Source organism: Heteronotia binoei, chromosome 4 (assembly GCF_032191835.1).
Source record: "Heteronotia binoei isolate CCM8104 ecotype False Entrance Well chromosome 4, APGP_CSIRO_Hbin_v1, whole genome shotgun sequence".
Classification (NCBI taxonomy): domain Eukaryota; kingdom Metazoa; phylum Chordata; class Lepidosauria; order Squamata; family Gekkonidae; genus Heteronotia; species Heteronotia binoei.
The window spans coordinates 39,612,747-39,629,995 of NC_083226.1; positions in this window are offsets into that span (position 1 = coordinate 39,612,747).

Here is a 17,249-nt window from a genome sequence, read left to right on the forward strand (position 1 = left end):
TTTTTAAACTGTAGCGACACCTTACAGACTCAGATTAATTCCCAAAATTCCATGCTTACTGGTTTTCTTATCTATGGCATTTATAGCCCACCTTTCTCCAGTCATAAGCTCCCAGTAACAGAAGTCTCGTTGACACTTAGCATTGGCCACTGAATCAGAAACTCCACAACACAAACTGCTGGGTCAAAATATCTGAAAAAGTATCTTGCATGAAAACTTGAATAAAATTTCGTTCTTAAAAGTCCACTGGACTAAAAACTTTATTCTGCTGCTTCAGACTAACATGGCTACCTGCCTGAATCTATCTGCAGTGGCAAAGTTGCCAGCTCTCTCCCAGTCACTGGCTGGGGTGGGGAGGGGGGTTGCCAAATCCAGGCTGGGAAACTGCTGGAGATTTCATAACGGAGCCTGGGGAAAACAGGGTACAATAGGATTTTGGGTACAATGCTGTGGAATCCATCCTCCAAAGCATCCTAGGGGATCCCCAGGTCCCACCTGGAGGCTGGCATCCCTAGGTTGCCATGGAGGGCCAACAAACAGAACATAGAGGCCAAGGTTTCCTCCTGATGTTGACTCCTAGGCTAGCACTGGTATTCAGAGTTTTACTACCTATGAATGAGGCTCCTTTTAGTCTTATTCACTAAAATTTTACTTTATTTATTTTGCCTTCTCTCTAGTCAGTACCCAAACAACTTACACCATTTTTTCCTCCAAAAGTCCTTCTAATTGGGTTTTGTAGGGTTGCCAACTGGCAGGAGTCAAGGGGCCGGGGACATGGGAGGGGGCAGTCTTGGCTACAATACACATCACTTTTGGGTTTTCCCAGTAAATGATGTAAAGCCATTGCCGGATGATCATTTTCCACCCTTCCCACCAGCTGTGGGTAAGCAATGGGAGCTGAGGCTACTTTTAAAGCCATCTGTGGTAATGGCCATTACTATTCCTCCCACTGTCATTTTGAGACAGATGTTGGAAATGTAAAAAGCATGAAGGTTCTTTCTACCATATGTGGTGGACTTGTGAAAGAGCTAAAATGTTTTGGCAGATGATTCAGCAAGAGATTTCTCAGATCTTGGGATATGAGTTTAATAATGTTGCAGAGACTTTTTTGTTGGGGTTACAAATGGAAAAATTTCCAAAAGGAGATAGAACTTTAATCTGGTACTTGCTCTCAGCTGCTAGGACATTGTATGCGCAGTTGTGGAAGCAAGAAAAAAATACCAGAGAAATGGGACTGGATTATAAAAGTTATGACATGGAGTGAAATGGACAAATTAACAAGAATATTAAGAGACTATGATTTGGAAGTTTTTAAGACAGAGTGGGAAAAGTTTAGAAGATATGTAGAAAAAGAGTGGAAAATAAAAGAACATTGGACAATTTTTGATAATGATTAAGTTTTAAAAAGAAGAAGAATATAAATTTTTGTTTTAATAGTTAAGGGTACCTTTAAATATTTGCTTTTTAAGTAAATAACACTGGCAGGGGTCAAGTAACGGGGGGAGGGGGGGTAGAAAGTAATATATGGGGTAGATATAATAATTTTTTAAAGATGTAAGATATAGATTTATTACCATATGTTACCAATAAAATTGTTTTAATAAAAAAAAACAATTCCTCCCACTGTCAATGAATTCCAAAATTTAATTTCTTGGTATGTAAGGAAGTACTTTAAAAACATGTTTTTTTTTTTAATTTAAGTTGCATGATAACCTTATGTTCTGAGTAAACATTATTACAAATAAAGTAATTACCATAGATGTTGATCAATGTGTTCTCTTAGTTATGTAATGTCCCTGTTCTGGGAGGCCACCTAAAATGAAACTGAAATTTTATCCTAGTGACACAAACACAATGGCAACTTCTACTAAAACTATAAGAACACAGAGATTCCAATTGGAGGATTCCTCCCATATTGGAACTAGAACTAGTTTCTGATACTTATTTCCAAAATATTAACCTCATGAGTATATTAACAAGTTGTAATATCCATTAGATGTTTCAAGAAAAATGCAATTAAAAATAGACAAACTATTAGGAGAAGGGGGGGACACTTCAGAAAGTGAAGCTGGTAGATCATTCTCTGCACTTTAGACCAGGGGTTAGCAACTGGGCTGCATAAGGAGGTGAGTGGCGGAGGAGCAAGCCCTTAGTTGCAGGAAAACAAGCTCACTGATTCTGCATTATGGTGAGTTGTACAATTATTACATTATATATTACAATGTAATAATAGAAATTAAAGTGCACAATTGTATCCTCCTGAAACCATCTCCCCCGCTCCCCGTCTGTGGAAAAATTGTCTTCCACGAAACTGGTCCCTGGTGCCAAAAAGGTTGAGGACCACTGCTCCAGATGATGGGTTGCACTGCAGAAATGCCACCATTGCTCAGCAGCCATGAATGGGGACACCATTGCAGAACTTTTAGTAACAGAAATCTTGCGAATTCATAGGACTTGTTACTGGGACAGAGGTTTATATGAAACTGACACCCCAATCTTAGCAAAATATATGGATGAAACATTTTTCTGAAACTGTAATTCTTCTCCCCTCTGTAAGTTGCCTGGTTCTGCTTGCTGTGTGTGTGTGTTTGTTTATTTTTGGGAGAAGAGGGTATTAAAGTTTTTCAAATAAAAAATATACTTTCTGCACCGATAAAAGTATGGTTCTATCCATCATCAAGGACATACTGAACTGCATACGAGTGCATAAACTTATTTACAGTAGTGCCATGCAGTTTCTCACTCACATAGCTAAACAGGTCACTACTACAGACAATCCATAATACCAAAGAATAAACCTTGCATGTAGGATGGTTAAAAAATAGGGGTGTGAATTTAATTCCAGATTGCCTTTTTTAAGCAATTAGCCAAAACAATGCTCAGAATTATGTTATTATTAGGGAATGAAATTGGATGATATGGTGCTGGAGGACTTCCCTTCTCAGGTAATTACTAAGGATGATGCAAACTTTGCAGTGAGTGTGATTGTCAAACAAACATACACTTTTCAGCTGCCGTAGCCACTCAGGACTGGTGGCTGTGTCTTCTGAAAACGCTATATTCACCTGTCTAACATGTTCATTACAAAGTATCCCTATTTGTGAGACAAACCTTGGATTTTCTCCAATTGCCACTGTTCCACTCAAATAACTGCCAAACAGCTTTGCTGCTATGCAGAAGGTGTGGTCTTCCTTGCAAGCTGCTTTTGCATCTGAACAACAGGTGAAACTGATTCTCAACCAGGAACTCGGATTGTTGGATGAGGTAATTAAATGACACAGGGAGGGACACCCAAAAGACTATGCAAAACTGCTCATGTGCAAAAAATAACATTATTATAAATGCATTCATATAGAAAAATCTTATGTTATCTCTCCAAGCTGCCGAGGCAGTTTACAAATAAAGCATAATGAAAACACAAAAAACATTAAAAGTTAATCTCCAGCATTAATAACCTAGACAGAGCATGAAAACAAACCATTGCACTGCTTAAAATTAATGTACCCATTTTTAAAGTTTAAAAGCACACTATAAAAATGATGTTTGGAGATCAACCACTTAATTAAAAGCCTAGTTACACAGAAATATTTTGGCCTGGCATCTGAAACAGACTAGCATGAGCAGCAGACAAGGCTCAAGAGGGAGGGTATTCATAGGTGAAGGGCTGCTTCTCTGGTTACCATCTGCCTCACCTCTGACAGCAGGAGAAAGATATTAGCTAGCAGCAGGGCTTTTTTTTTTTTGTAGGAACACACAGGAATGCAGTTCCGGCTGGCTTGGCATCAGGGTGTGTGTGGCCTAATATGCAAATGAGTTCCTGCTGGGCTTTTTCTACAAAAAGAAAGCCCTGACTAGCAGTCTGGACTGAATGGCAGGACACAGTCCTTCAGATGTTCTGGCCCCAAGCCATTTAAAGCTTGGGGGTGGGGGAGGGCAGCACTTTGAATCTAGCCTAGAAACAAATGGGCAGTCAGTGTACCACTGGACTGATATTATTTCTGTGTTCTACCACTGACAGTAGCCTGACTGCCACATTTTGAACCAGGTGAAATTTCCAGATAAGTTTTCAACATAAACAGCATTTTATTTATTTATTTTTATCCCACCCATTCCGTGAATGGGCTTAGGGTGGGTTACAATATTGTTTATAAAACATAAAAGCAGCATTAAAATTACAACTCCTAAACTCTAAAAGTAAAGACTATTTCATACTCTATCCCTGGTGTCCCAGTGTCAGTCTTGGTCACGTTCTGAGCAGGTTGTCAGCTCAGTCCTCAGGAGGTTACAGTTCTCATAGTTAGTTAGTAATAACAAATAATGACAGATAGTGGTAGATAATGAAAGAAGAAGCCAGATGCTTTTTGACATCCGCCACCTCATCCAAAAGTCTGGCAGAACAGTTCCATCTTGTAGGCTTCATAAGGACAAGATGGAACTCTGTGGGACCCCATAAGGCAAATGCCACAGGGCCAAACAGCATTCTCCCAGAACAACCTTCTGCAATATAAACAACTGGAGATAGGATGCCAGCCTCCAGGTGGGGCTTCGGGATCTCCTGAAATTACAGGTCATCTCCAAACTACAGAGATCAGTTCCTCTGGAGAAAATTAATTCTTTGGAGAGTGGACTATCTGGCATTGTACCCCATCAAAGTCCCTGTTCTCTCCAGGTTTCATCCCGAACCTGGATCTTGTAACCCAACACACACACACACCGCCAGTGGCCAGGGGAGACCTGGCTACTCTAATGGGGAGAGCAATGCTGGGAAAGGGATGATTAACCTTTTCCCAGAACAACTTCATGGATAGGAATTTGCTTTTTTCCCTACCAGAATGAATCAGATGAAGGAGAAAGGATTTTTGTCCAGTAAATAATGCTGGGGGACAGGATTAAGCCACTGGTGCCATAGCCTCAATCACATGAGCACATGAAGCTGTCTTATACCAAGTCAAACCATTGGTCTATCAAGGCCAATGCTGTCTTTTTTTACTGCCAGAAACTCTCAGGCAGTGGTCTTTTACTATAGATGTTGACGACAGAACCTGGGACCTTCTGTGTGCAACACTGATGCTGTGCCATTCAGTCACAGTTAAAATCAGGGGCCCATGGCTGCTTTTAAATAAAATATTTATTTTTTTAATCCATTATTTTTCTCTCTGGATTTTGTTAAGCATACAGTTTTTCACAGAACCTCCAGGACTGCACCAAGACATTAGGGGGATCACCTTATCCATTCATTTCCTAGTTAACACTGAGAGGATCTACTTATTGGTTTGGTTCCCCCTTTAAAAAAAATGCTGTTTAAAAAACAGTAGTTATATTTTCCCCTACCAAACATGCTTCAATAAATCATCCCCCCCCCCCCCCATTGCAGCTGCCATACCTACACAGTTTCTTTTGTTCTTGCGTTCCTCCTTGTACTGTTTTAGGTCTCTAGCATGTGAATCCATCTGCCCAAATATCTCGAAGAGTAAAGTGATTTCAGATGCCAAATGATAATAGCAGGCATTGGTAACAAGATATGAAGTCCAGGTCTCAATTCAGTCCAGGAGGATGCATTGTCTTGAGCTTCAGAATCAGTTGCAATTCAGCAAGCTCTCTAATTTCCCTTTGAATTTTTTTTGTAAGAGAACTGAAACTCTGAGGTCAGCAGCTGAATGTCCTGGAAGGTTAAAATGTCTCCCACTGGTTTTTTTTATGTTGTGGCTTCTAATAATAGTAGAAAGAACAAGAGTCCAGTAGCGCCTTAAAGACCAACATGATTTGTGGTATGGTATGTGCTTTCATGAGTAATTGGGTGGCATATAAATCTAAGATAAATAAAATAAATAACTGCTCACTTGTTCAGGCTTATTTCAATTTATTCTTTGCATCCTCCTGTACTGGTACTGGTACTTTCCTCCAGTACTGAAATGAGACCTAGGTTTCCCATCTCATTACCAGTGTGGATATCTCTACTCCTAGTACTCCTCTGCATATCACACCTTAACATGCCTGCTATTGTCATTCAGTATCTGAAATCATCTGTATAAAGTTTATATCTCTAGTAACTCATGTTACACTTTACGGCACACATGGCCTGTCTTGATAAAGTGACATTTATATCAGATCTGTTTGGTGTAGTGGTTAAGTGCACAGACTCTTATTTGGAAGAACTGGGTTTGATTCTCCATTCCTCCACATGCACCTGCTGATGTGACCTTGAGTCAGTCACAAGTTCTCACAGAGTTGTTCCTCTCAAGAGCAATTTCTGTAAGAGCTCTCTCAGCTCCATCTACCTCACAGGTTGTCTATTGTGGGGAGGGGAATGGAAAGGAAATTGTAAAACGCTCTGAGATTCCTTCAGGTAATGAAGAGTGGGCTATAAATCCAATCTCTTCTTCTTCTCTTTGTAACAAATAAGTTCGACACCTTTGCTTTATTTATTATATTTCTACCTTTCTTTTCAACAACAACAACAAAATTGGCTCCCAAGCTAGTTATCACAATTAAATAGAAGGACAAATTTTAGTTAAACCTTGGTTCAAGTATAATGGAAGATGACTAGGCTGCTGACAGCTAGGAAAAATCAGAACGATTATAACTTTTTTAATGCCCATGCTGTTTTACACCTACACTATCCCAACCTTTCTTTAGCTATACAGCCTATTTCTCCTGGTATCTCCTTTCCACATAAGGGTATTCCTCAGTTTCATAACAAGAGACCTATATTGGGTCCATCAAGTCCAACATTCTGCTTCACGAAGTAGTCAACCAGAGCAGAAGACTGGGACACTACCAGCCAGGGCTGCAAGGGCGGTTCCAGCATTGCTTCTTCTTACAAACTGACAGCTGTACAGGCCACAGTTGGTTAGCTGACACCAATTACCATTGCTGATTATCACAGCCAAGCAATCCCTGAGGCACTGGCAGAATTGCTGAGTCTTGCTGGTGCATATGTAGGTAGGGTTGCCAAGTCCAATTCACGAAATATCTGGGGACTTTGGGGATAGAGCCAGGAGACATTGGCAGTGGAGCCAAGATCAAGGCTGTGACAAGCATAATTGAACTCCAAAGGGAGTTCTGGCCATCACATTTAAAGGGACTGCACACCTTTTCAATGCCTTCCTTCCACAGGAAATAATGAAGGATAAGGACACCTTCTTTTGGGGCTCATAGAATTGGACCCCCTGGTCCAATATTTTTGAAACTTGGTGGGTATTTTGGGGAGAGACACTAGATGCTATACTGAAAATTTGGTGCCTCTACCCCAAAAAACAGCCCCCCCAGAGCCCCAGATACCCACGGATCAATTCTCCATGATTTTCTATGGGAATAAATCTCCATAGGGAATAACAGAGTTCCCAGCAGGCATTTCCCTCCCCGCCCCCCCCCCCCACTTTCTGACGACCCTGAAGCGGGGGAGGGCCTCCAAACCGAGGGATCCCCTGCTCCCACCTGGGGATTGGCAACCCTATATGTAGGTCACTAGAGGCCCATAGGTCAGTGACTCACCTGGAAATTTCCCTGTAAGTTAAATGGCTAGTCCATCCCTGCCATTTGTTTACCACTGGGGGGCCAGAACACAAGGCATAGAGGCCAAGCCCTTCCCCTGATGTTGCCCCTTACTATTGGTTTTCCAAGGCTTACTCCCTCTGAACATGGAGGTTCCCTTTATTCACCATAGTTAATAAGCATTGATGGACCTATCCTCCATGCTAGTGGCCATTGATGGACCTGTCCTCTATTAATCTGTTTTAAACCCTTTTCAAAGCCATCTGTGGTGATGGCCATCACCACATACACTTGCAGTGAACTCTATAATCTTGAATCTGCTTATTTGGGTGCTCCTGAGTTCTAGTATTATGGGTAGGCTTGCCAATCCCCAGGTGGGAGCAAGAGATCCCCCAGTTTGGAGGCCCTTCCCCCACTTCAGGATAATCAGAAAGCAGGTGGGGGAGGGAAATGTCTGCTGGGCACTCCATAATTCCCTATGGAGACCAATTCCCATAGGGTATAATGGAGAATTAATCCACAGGTATTAGGATGAGGATGTTGTTTTTTGAGGTAAAGGCTCCACATTTTCAGCATAGCATCCAGTGTCTCTCCCCAAAACACCCCCCAAGTTTTAAAAGGATTGGAGCAGGGGGTCCAATTCTATGAGCCCCAAAAGAAGGTGCCCCTATCCTTCATTATTTCAAATGGAAGGAAGGCATTTCAAAGGTGTGCAGTCCCTTTAAAAGTGATGGCCAGAACTCTCTTCAGAGTTGTTATGCTTGTCACAACCTTGCTCCCAACTCCACCCCCAAAGTCCCCAGATATTTCTTGAATTGGACTTGGCAACCCTAATTATGAGAGACGGAGAAGAGTTTTCTCTGTCCACATTCTCTATCCCATGCATAATTTTATAAACCATGATCATGTCCTCCCTCTTAGTCACCTTTTAAAAGTGAGTGATGTGGAATTCGGTGCCAGAGGATGTAGTGTTGGCCATAGGCACAGATGGTTTTTTAATGGGGACTGGACAGATTCATGGAGGTTAGGTCTATCAGTGGCTACTAGCCATTGGCGACTAAAGTGAATCTCCATGTTCAGAGGCAGTAAACCTCTGAATACCAGTGCCAAGAGGCAACATCAGGGGGAGGCCTTGACCTTTATGCCCTGTTGTTGGCCTTCCAGGGGAAAGGGTTAGCCATTGTGTGTGAGATAGGATGCTGGACTAGATGGACTGCTAGTCTGAGCCAGCAGGCTCTTATTTTATTTTTATTTTTACATTGTTACACTACATCCTCTTCTATATGGTCTCAGTAGGATGCCACACCTCCTGGTCCTGCAGGGGTCCTCTGGTTTTTGGAGCTCCTCTCTGCCATCAGCCAGTTGGCTGGTGGTGAGAATTACCCTCCCACAAAACAGGCAAGAAACTGGAAATAAACACAATGGGTCTACATCCCCAGGAAGTGACATAGGCACATCAGTGACATCAGGAGGGTGATGTTCTGTTTTTTGGGCTCTATGGTAGAAAATAATTCTACCACAGTGGTTTTGTCCATAAACCAGAGCATCGCTTTCAACATCAATGACATAGCTACATTACATCTACGTGATGTAGCTACACTGTGTTTATTTCTGGCTTCTGCCCTCCCCACTCGTGTTACGTTCACTCCCATCCCCTGCCAGCTGATCCAACAAACCTGGAAACCTACATCTCGGAGTGGTTTACAATAAAATATTCCACAATTAACATTCAATAAAACTTGTCTAAACATTAAATAGCATCAGCTAGTCAAATATAATAAATTAATAAACATGAATCAGTAAACCAATGCCAAGAGAGTAAACCATTTAAAAATTACCAGGTACAATTCCAGAAAATCTAGCCAAAGGGCTGATGAAATAGTGTGGCTTTACATGCCCTATGGAATGCAAGAAGATCTCTCATGTTCTTATATTCTTATCTTGCTTTCTAACTGAAAAGTCCCAGACCCTTAAAACTTTCTTCACAGGGAAGCTTCTTCAAACTCTTAGAAGTTTCCCTTTAATACTCCTTCCAAAATGCTTATATTTTCCCCATACATACCTTTCTAACTTCTTGTCTTTCTACTCCCATGTTAATTGGAGGAGGAGGGGTGTTGCCCTTTCATCCATTGTCTTTCAAACTCTTTCCCCTTTAAATTCTTTGCTTATTCCTATCTTAAAATACCAGTTTAAATTATTGAGGGGTAAGTTTTTACCTTACTATGGATCTAGGGGTGTTGCACTCATTTCCATTTCTTCTCTTCTCCCGCCATGTTTATTATTATTTTCTGAACTCCAACTTGTTCCATTCACCCATTATTCGAAGTCTGTACTGTTCAATAACATCTATTACTAACTTCCTAATTTTCTTCTGGTTTAACAAGGGTTTTAAAAAGATATTCCAAATCCAATAGATTACAGTTCAGAATACCCTATCAAAAGCTTCAAGCAGAAGTGAAGTTCAATCAAAACATCATTTCCTGCACAATGCTTGTGTTTTGTCAGAGATTTCTAATGTCATCCTAACCAGATGTATGTGGACTATGAAGCACTGAAACCCACTGAAACAAAGGCTTGCTAGCCCTGACCTGGATAGCCAAGCAAGCCAGATCTTGTCAGATTTCAGAAGCTAAGCAGGGCCTAGTCAAAAGCAAGTGAACCGATTGCGGAGTTAATAAGTGGCAGAATTAATCAGGGAGCAAAGCAAAATTATTCAACCGTACAGTTCATTAATTACAAAACAGACCTATTACAGAGGTTCTCTGTTACAGAGTCTATTGATTACCTAACAGACAGAGTAAGCAGCATCTTTTGATAGCAAAGGATATGAATCAATCCCACTATTCTCAGGTCAAAAGGAAAGATGTTCATCCAGCAATTACATATAAGACACAATACAGAAGAACCACCACACTGTTGTAATAACACAAACCAACATCCAGTCCAGAGGAAGATTAAAGACAGGCATAATATGGTTTGAGCATATGCCTTGTTAAACAGGATTCCCCAGTTTGAAATCCATGGGTATCATGGTCACTGCAGACAGTTCTCCAGGCACTCACACTGCTTCAGGAAAGTAGGTGGGGTCTTTGTGAAAGTAGAACCAGTGTCTACGGTAGCTGCCTCCATACAACTAAAGGGGCTTTTTACTTTTGGAAAAGGATCCTGTAAACAGGACCTGCAGATCAACTGTGAGTTGACGGGGGCTTTGTCACTGGTTGTCTATGTTTTTATATTCTCTATCCTCCTTCTTATGTTTGTATATGTGCTTGGCTCCACCTCCTGTGGCAGCCATTTTGCTCTTGGCTCCACCTCCTGTGGTGTCCATCACCCCACCTCAAAATTTCCGAGGTTTCCACAAGCTCAAAAATGCTGGGGGCCCCTGTTATACGTCCTTTCAGAAAAGCTGCATATGTAGGAGGAACGGGAGGAGTGTATCATAAGTGAATGGGACTTTATACAGGTCTCTAACACAAGGGTAGTTGGAGACAGGGATAATGGGAAGAACACTGTATGAAAATTAAAATATTTATTTTGACATTTATTTAAATAAAAATTCACATCAGAATACAACTATCAAAAGCTTCAAGCAGAAGTCAAGTCCAATCAAAACATCCTCTCCTGTACACTGCTTGCATTATGTCCGAGATTTGTAACATCATCCTATGGACTATTTAAGCACTGAAACCCACTGAAACTAACTAGCCTTGACCTGAATAGCCTAGGCAAGCCTAATCTTGTCAGATCTTAGAAGCTAAGAAGCTCTGTCAAGTACTTGGATGGAAGACCTCATTAGAATACTACAGCCAGGAGGCAGGGGCAAGTTTTATTCAGCCACCTGTCTGAAAATCCTACATGCCCCCCGTAGGGGTCAGTCACCAGAGGTTGCCATGACTTCCAGGTGCACACACACCACTCACAAGCACACACATACATGTACATAAAATACAAAACAGAGAGAAAGAAACAAAGGCTTGCTGTGCTGAATTGTAGCCGTTGTACAATGAAATCCCCAGATAATTACACTAGGAATATTTCTTTTATTAAACAAGGCTTCTCTTTTTCATTGTTTCCACTGTTACCATTTAACACATTCAGCATTACCATGTACCCTGTGCCGAGGGTTGTAGAGAACAATGAGATGACATAGGAATCTACATGGGGGGGGTAGGAGAAGAGATCAGGGTGGAAAGACAGCAGATGAAAGGAGGAGACCAAGGATTCCCATGACCGCATCACACATGAATACATGAAAAATGAAGTGAGAAAATTGAGATACCATAAAGGGAGCCATGAGAGTAGAAACAATCAGTGGCAAAGGCTTTGAGTTTGCTCACTTTTGAAGTGGAAATCATGAAATTTCTGAAATGCTGTATTGGCATACCCTGATTGCACAACTTGTATGCCATAATGACTTCCTCAAGCTACATTTGGCACATGCCTTAAAATAGAAACTCCTGCTTTAGCAGCTCCTTTTTCTCAACCTGCCTTTTTTCCATCATAAAGTTGGAAAGCCATCTGGAGCTGTCTGCCTGCCTCAGGGAAGGGCCATCTACCCATGAATCTCTTATAGAAGAGAATACAGGGTGTCAAAAGAAGACATGCAATTCAGAATGTTGCATCCTTGATTACTAAAGTGAGCCAATATATACAGCTATATGAAAGCAAGCTTCCCTCCTATTTAGCCTGGAGTATTAACACATTTCTTCTGGGGATTTTCCTTTCTCATTCACAAACATGGGAATCAACCAGTTTCCTAACTCTGATCCAAGTTCATCAAACATTAAACATGAATTTTGAAGGCACTTTAGTGATTAGCCATTTCTATTCCAGTGTAAATTTGTGTGCGTTTATAAAGAAAAAGAGGCCATGAAATGCAAGAGATTCAAACACCACTAAAGAAAAATGAGCAGAGACCATTCACTCTCTCTAGTTTTGTGACATTTAATGCATAAGGAATCCCAAATCTTTATTTAATATTTTTAATTAATTCAAATCCAGCAGTTTCAGACTGGAGTTATTTTTTTGAAGCTCATTTTGCAGAAGTATGAAGTCTCCCACATCCTCAAAGCACTAGCCCAGAGATGACCAAACTTGCGAACATAAGATCCACATAGAATAACCATCAGATGTTTCAGAGCCACAAGACATGAACGAATACTACACACATGCAGGACTTTTTTGTAGCAGGAACTCCTTTGCATATTAGGCCACACACACCCTGATGTAGCCAATCCTCCTAGAGCTTACAGTAGGCCCTGTAAGAAGAGCGCTGTAAACTCTTGGAAGATTGGCTACATCAGGAGTGTGTGGCCTAATATGCAAAGGAGTTTCTGCTACAAAAAAGCCCTGCACACATGGCTTTATTACATCTCTTAATACTTCCTTTGCACAGAAAGATAAAACATGTATGTATACACTTTACAACATGACCATGCTAAAAGAAAACTTCTTTTTAAAAGTTGGGAATAACAGTCCCCATAAAACCAGCATAAGGAAAGGTTAGGGCATTCGTTTTTGCACCAGTGAGAGAAAGAAACACAGGTACCATATGAATCACTGACCACCGCTTGCATCATTATGCTTCTCTCTTTGCCTTGTCACCAAGGTTAGTAAATATAGCCCCTACAAGAGCTATGAAACTAAGGAGGAACCTTGCACTGACGTATTTAAGAGAGCCGGTTTGGTGTAGTGGTTAAGTGTGCGGACTCTTATCTGGGAGAACCGGGTTTGATTCCCCACTCCTCCACTTGCACCTGCTAGCATGGCCTTGGGTCAGCCATAGCTCTGGCAGAGGTTGTCCTTGAAAGGGCAGCTGCTGTGAGAGCCCTCTCCAGCCCCACCCACCTCACAGGGTGTCTGTTGTGGGGGAGGAAGGTAAAGGAGATTGTGAGCCGCTCTGAGACTCTTCGGAGTGGAGGGCGGGATATAAATCCAATATCTTCTTCTTCTTCTTAATTCTGTCCCTCCTTCCAGTGGTTCCCTCAGCTCTTGCACTCTCTTTCCCAGCTCTAGGTCTCTGGGCAACCTCTGCGATGGAGAAGAGCTTGCAACCTTGCCTATTTCCCCCTCCTTCCCCACTTCACACATGGTGGAAATAGCTGCCTTCCTATGGGTCAGTGCTCAGAGGCTGACTGAGGTCCCATTGCTAACCATCGTTTAGAGTAAGCCTGCATTGTTCCTCTTTGACCTCCAGGACCTGCACAATATGTGTGAAAGAGCCACATGTGGCTCCCTGCACTTTTTTAAAGCAAAGGGAATAAACAGTTGATCTGAAATAGGGAAAGAAGAGCAAGAAGACTTGCAGTGGTCAGAAGACACACATTGAGGTGAAGTTATGACATGTGCATTATAGATTATAAAGAAGAGAGACAAGAGGCACAGGGTTACAGCAGCTATATCTTCCTTACTGCATCTGTTTTGCTCCTTAGTTAACAATCTGAATCCTCATAAGCAGCAATGGCCCATGACAAGAACTTCCTTAGGTGATATTATCTGAATAGTTCAATATACTGACAGTCTTTCCTTGAAAGACCATTTAGTCATGTTGTGCCTTTGCTTGTACATTAGCTGAGGAAGCAGGGATCCTTTTTGCATTTGTTTGTTTGAAGTTATTTATACAATAGTCACTCATTAGGCATCACTTTGAACTTGGATCTTTTCTGCAGTTTTATGCTTCCCTTCCTCCAAGATCTTCAAGATGGTATACCCCCTCCCATGTTGTTCTCATGACAGTCCTTCTGAATTAGAGAGTGAAAGAGTGAATGGTGCAAGAATTCCATTGCTGAAAACCTGGGTCTACTAGATCATAGCTCATCATTCTTATCTTGTGATCCACAACATGGTGCCCATGGAAAGCACTTAAGCATTACCTCCTTCTTCCTTCCTTCTTCCCCACCTCCTTTTTCCATTCTCATCTTCTTCTCCAAAGCAAAGACCCAACCATGTTGAGACTTAAGACTAGTTCCCATATTAATGTTCATCACTTGATGACTATAGTATTAAGTAACAAAACAAACATGTACTATAGGGGTTACATCAATGATCCCCAACATGTAGGCATCAAGGCACCAAACCTTGCTTTTCCTGGCACCCACTTCAATCTTCCCCAAAGCAAAAAGCCAACCATGATTTCTTCCACATCATTGGAACAGGATGTACTTCAGAAGCAGCAGCATCTTTTGGGTGCTACTTGGCTTGGAACCTCCCAGCATTTTGTCCAGAGTGGTACCTGGGGGTGCCTCGGTTCCAGCCAATTGGTGCCTATTTGCTTCTTTCCATAGCAAAGAGCCAAATCTGGCTTTCTACCATCTCATTGGAGCAGAATGTGTGTAGGAAGCACCCAGGAGAGCCAGTGTAATATAGTGGTAAGAGGAGCTGTCTCTAATTTGGAGAACCAGGTTTGGTTGCCCAGTCTTCCACATTAAACCTGCTGGGTGACCCTGGGCTAGTTACAGTCCTCTAAGAACTCTCTCAGCCCTTCCTATCTCACAAGGTGCCTGTTATGAGAGAGGAAGTGAATGCAATTATAAGCTGCTTTGAGACTCCTTAAGGTAGAGAAAAGTGGGATATACTTTATCTTGCGTGTGTGCAGGAAGCACCTATTTGGAAACAGCTATAATGTGAGGATTTTAGGCTTGGGACTTTTCACATTTTGTGTAATCTACCAACATTTTGTTGTTGGCCTCATTCTCCATAGCAGCCATTTTGTTGTGGTGCCTACTATTAGTTTCCATAAAGTCTCTAATAGGGTTGCCCGGTCTCCCCTGTTCACTGGTTGGAGATGTAGGGATGGAATTGCCAGATCCATGTTGGGAAACTACTGAAGACCTAATGATGGAGCCTAAAGAGGACAGGGTGGAGCCTAAAGAGGAAATGGGATACAGTGCCATAGAGTCCACCCTCCTAAGCATCCATTTCCTCCAGGAGAACTGATATCTGCAGTCTGGAGATAAACTGTAATTCCAGGGGATTCTCAGGTTTTACCTGGAGGCTGACATCACTATTGCAGTACTGATGATCTGTGATTAAGGAATGAAGTATGAAGCCCAGATATAATCTCTGACACATCGAATTAAAGTAGTGCTGGGTTGAAAATCTATTAAGACAATATTCAAAAATATTTTAACAAGGGGTCTATTGAATATTTTTGCATGTCAAAAATACATGGCAAGATCCAGGGTGGATTTAATTCAGATTTCATAAGACTTCTAGGATTGCATGTCTTTGCGATGTAATCTAAATATTATGTATTGATTTTGTCATATATTACTAAATTCGTGACACAGAGAGAGAGAGATCTTGCACATTATATTCTGTTTGTTTTGATGTGGAGAAACAGGGGTATCTTCTTGATTATATTTGGCTTTCAGGTTTCTAGTTTTATTTATTTGTTTATTTAACCTTAGATTTCTATCCTGCCCTCTCCACAAGCAGACTCAGGGTGGCTAGCAATCTTTTTAAAACAACAATTTCAGGTTACAATTTTAAAACAATAAAACTTAAACAATTAAACAATTAAAACTACTTATATGGTGCTACTTAGAAAATTTTGATATAGGCGGATCACAGCTTTCTTTCTTCGGCAGTCTAAATTATACTGGTGTCATCATTTCTTCTCTTTTTTTTTCTGACAGTGGCCCTTCTGATGGTCCTAGTTCCTCGTAACCAGTATTGCTCAGCAGCATGAAAGTGGCAGCCCTCTCCCATTTAGATATTATAGGCCAATCAGAAAATGATTACCGGCAGGCAGGCATAAGGTTATAGAAAAAGCATGGTGCACAGTCAGATACATTTACATGCAAGATCATAGACCAGGAACCTTTTCAGCTACAGTCCTTGATCTTGAGATGGAAATGAGTCCTGTTTATCCCACCTTTATATTTTGGCCTTTTCATTAGGTTTTGTTTTGCCTTATGTACAGAACTGTACATTTTTTCTCTAGACGATGATGATGATTTCAACTTAATGAATTGCTCCATCCCAGCTAATGCCGAGCCCTGGGCAATGTACAGCAATATATAAAAATACAAACAGTTGAAACCAATAAAACCAGTTAAACAAAAGCAATTGTAACGCCTGATGGTGTTCTAATAAAATTATTCTAATCCAGACTACCAGATGTTGCATTGGGGCAGAGGAGAGAGGTGCCAGCTCAGCAATCATCACTGTCCTTAATCAAAAGTTTGGCGGAACATCTCTGCCTTACAGGGTTAGTAGCTTTTGCTCCATTAAGCAAAGCCCTGAACTGCTGTTGGATTTACCAATGTTATGTCAATACAATGAAATGGTTTCGAGTGCTGAGCTACAATGGGAGAGACCCAGGTTCAAATCTCTGCTTGGCACGAAATTTACTGGTTAACAGTGGGGCAGTCATTCTTTACTAATGTGTTTAACAAGCTTATTATAAGAATAACACGAAGGAAGAGAGATCCATATGCACTGCCCTAAACTCCTTGGTGTCCTGAATGGGATCTTGTCAGATCTTAGAAGCTAAGCAGGGCTGGCACTGGCTAATAATTGGATGGGAGACCTCCTAGGAATATCAGGGTCATGATGTGGAGGCAATGGCAGGCCACCTCTGGATGTTTCTTGCCTTGAAAACCCTATGAAGTTGCCATGAGTCAGCTGTAACTTGTTGGCAACAACAATAACAAAGCTCCTTGGAGGACCAATGAAATCCAAAGAAGCTTGGGAAAATTAAGGTATGGTCAGTATTTTATAGGCCCTCCCAGTTTTTGCCCCAACACCCAGGG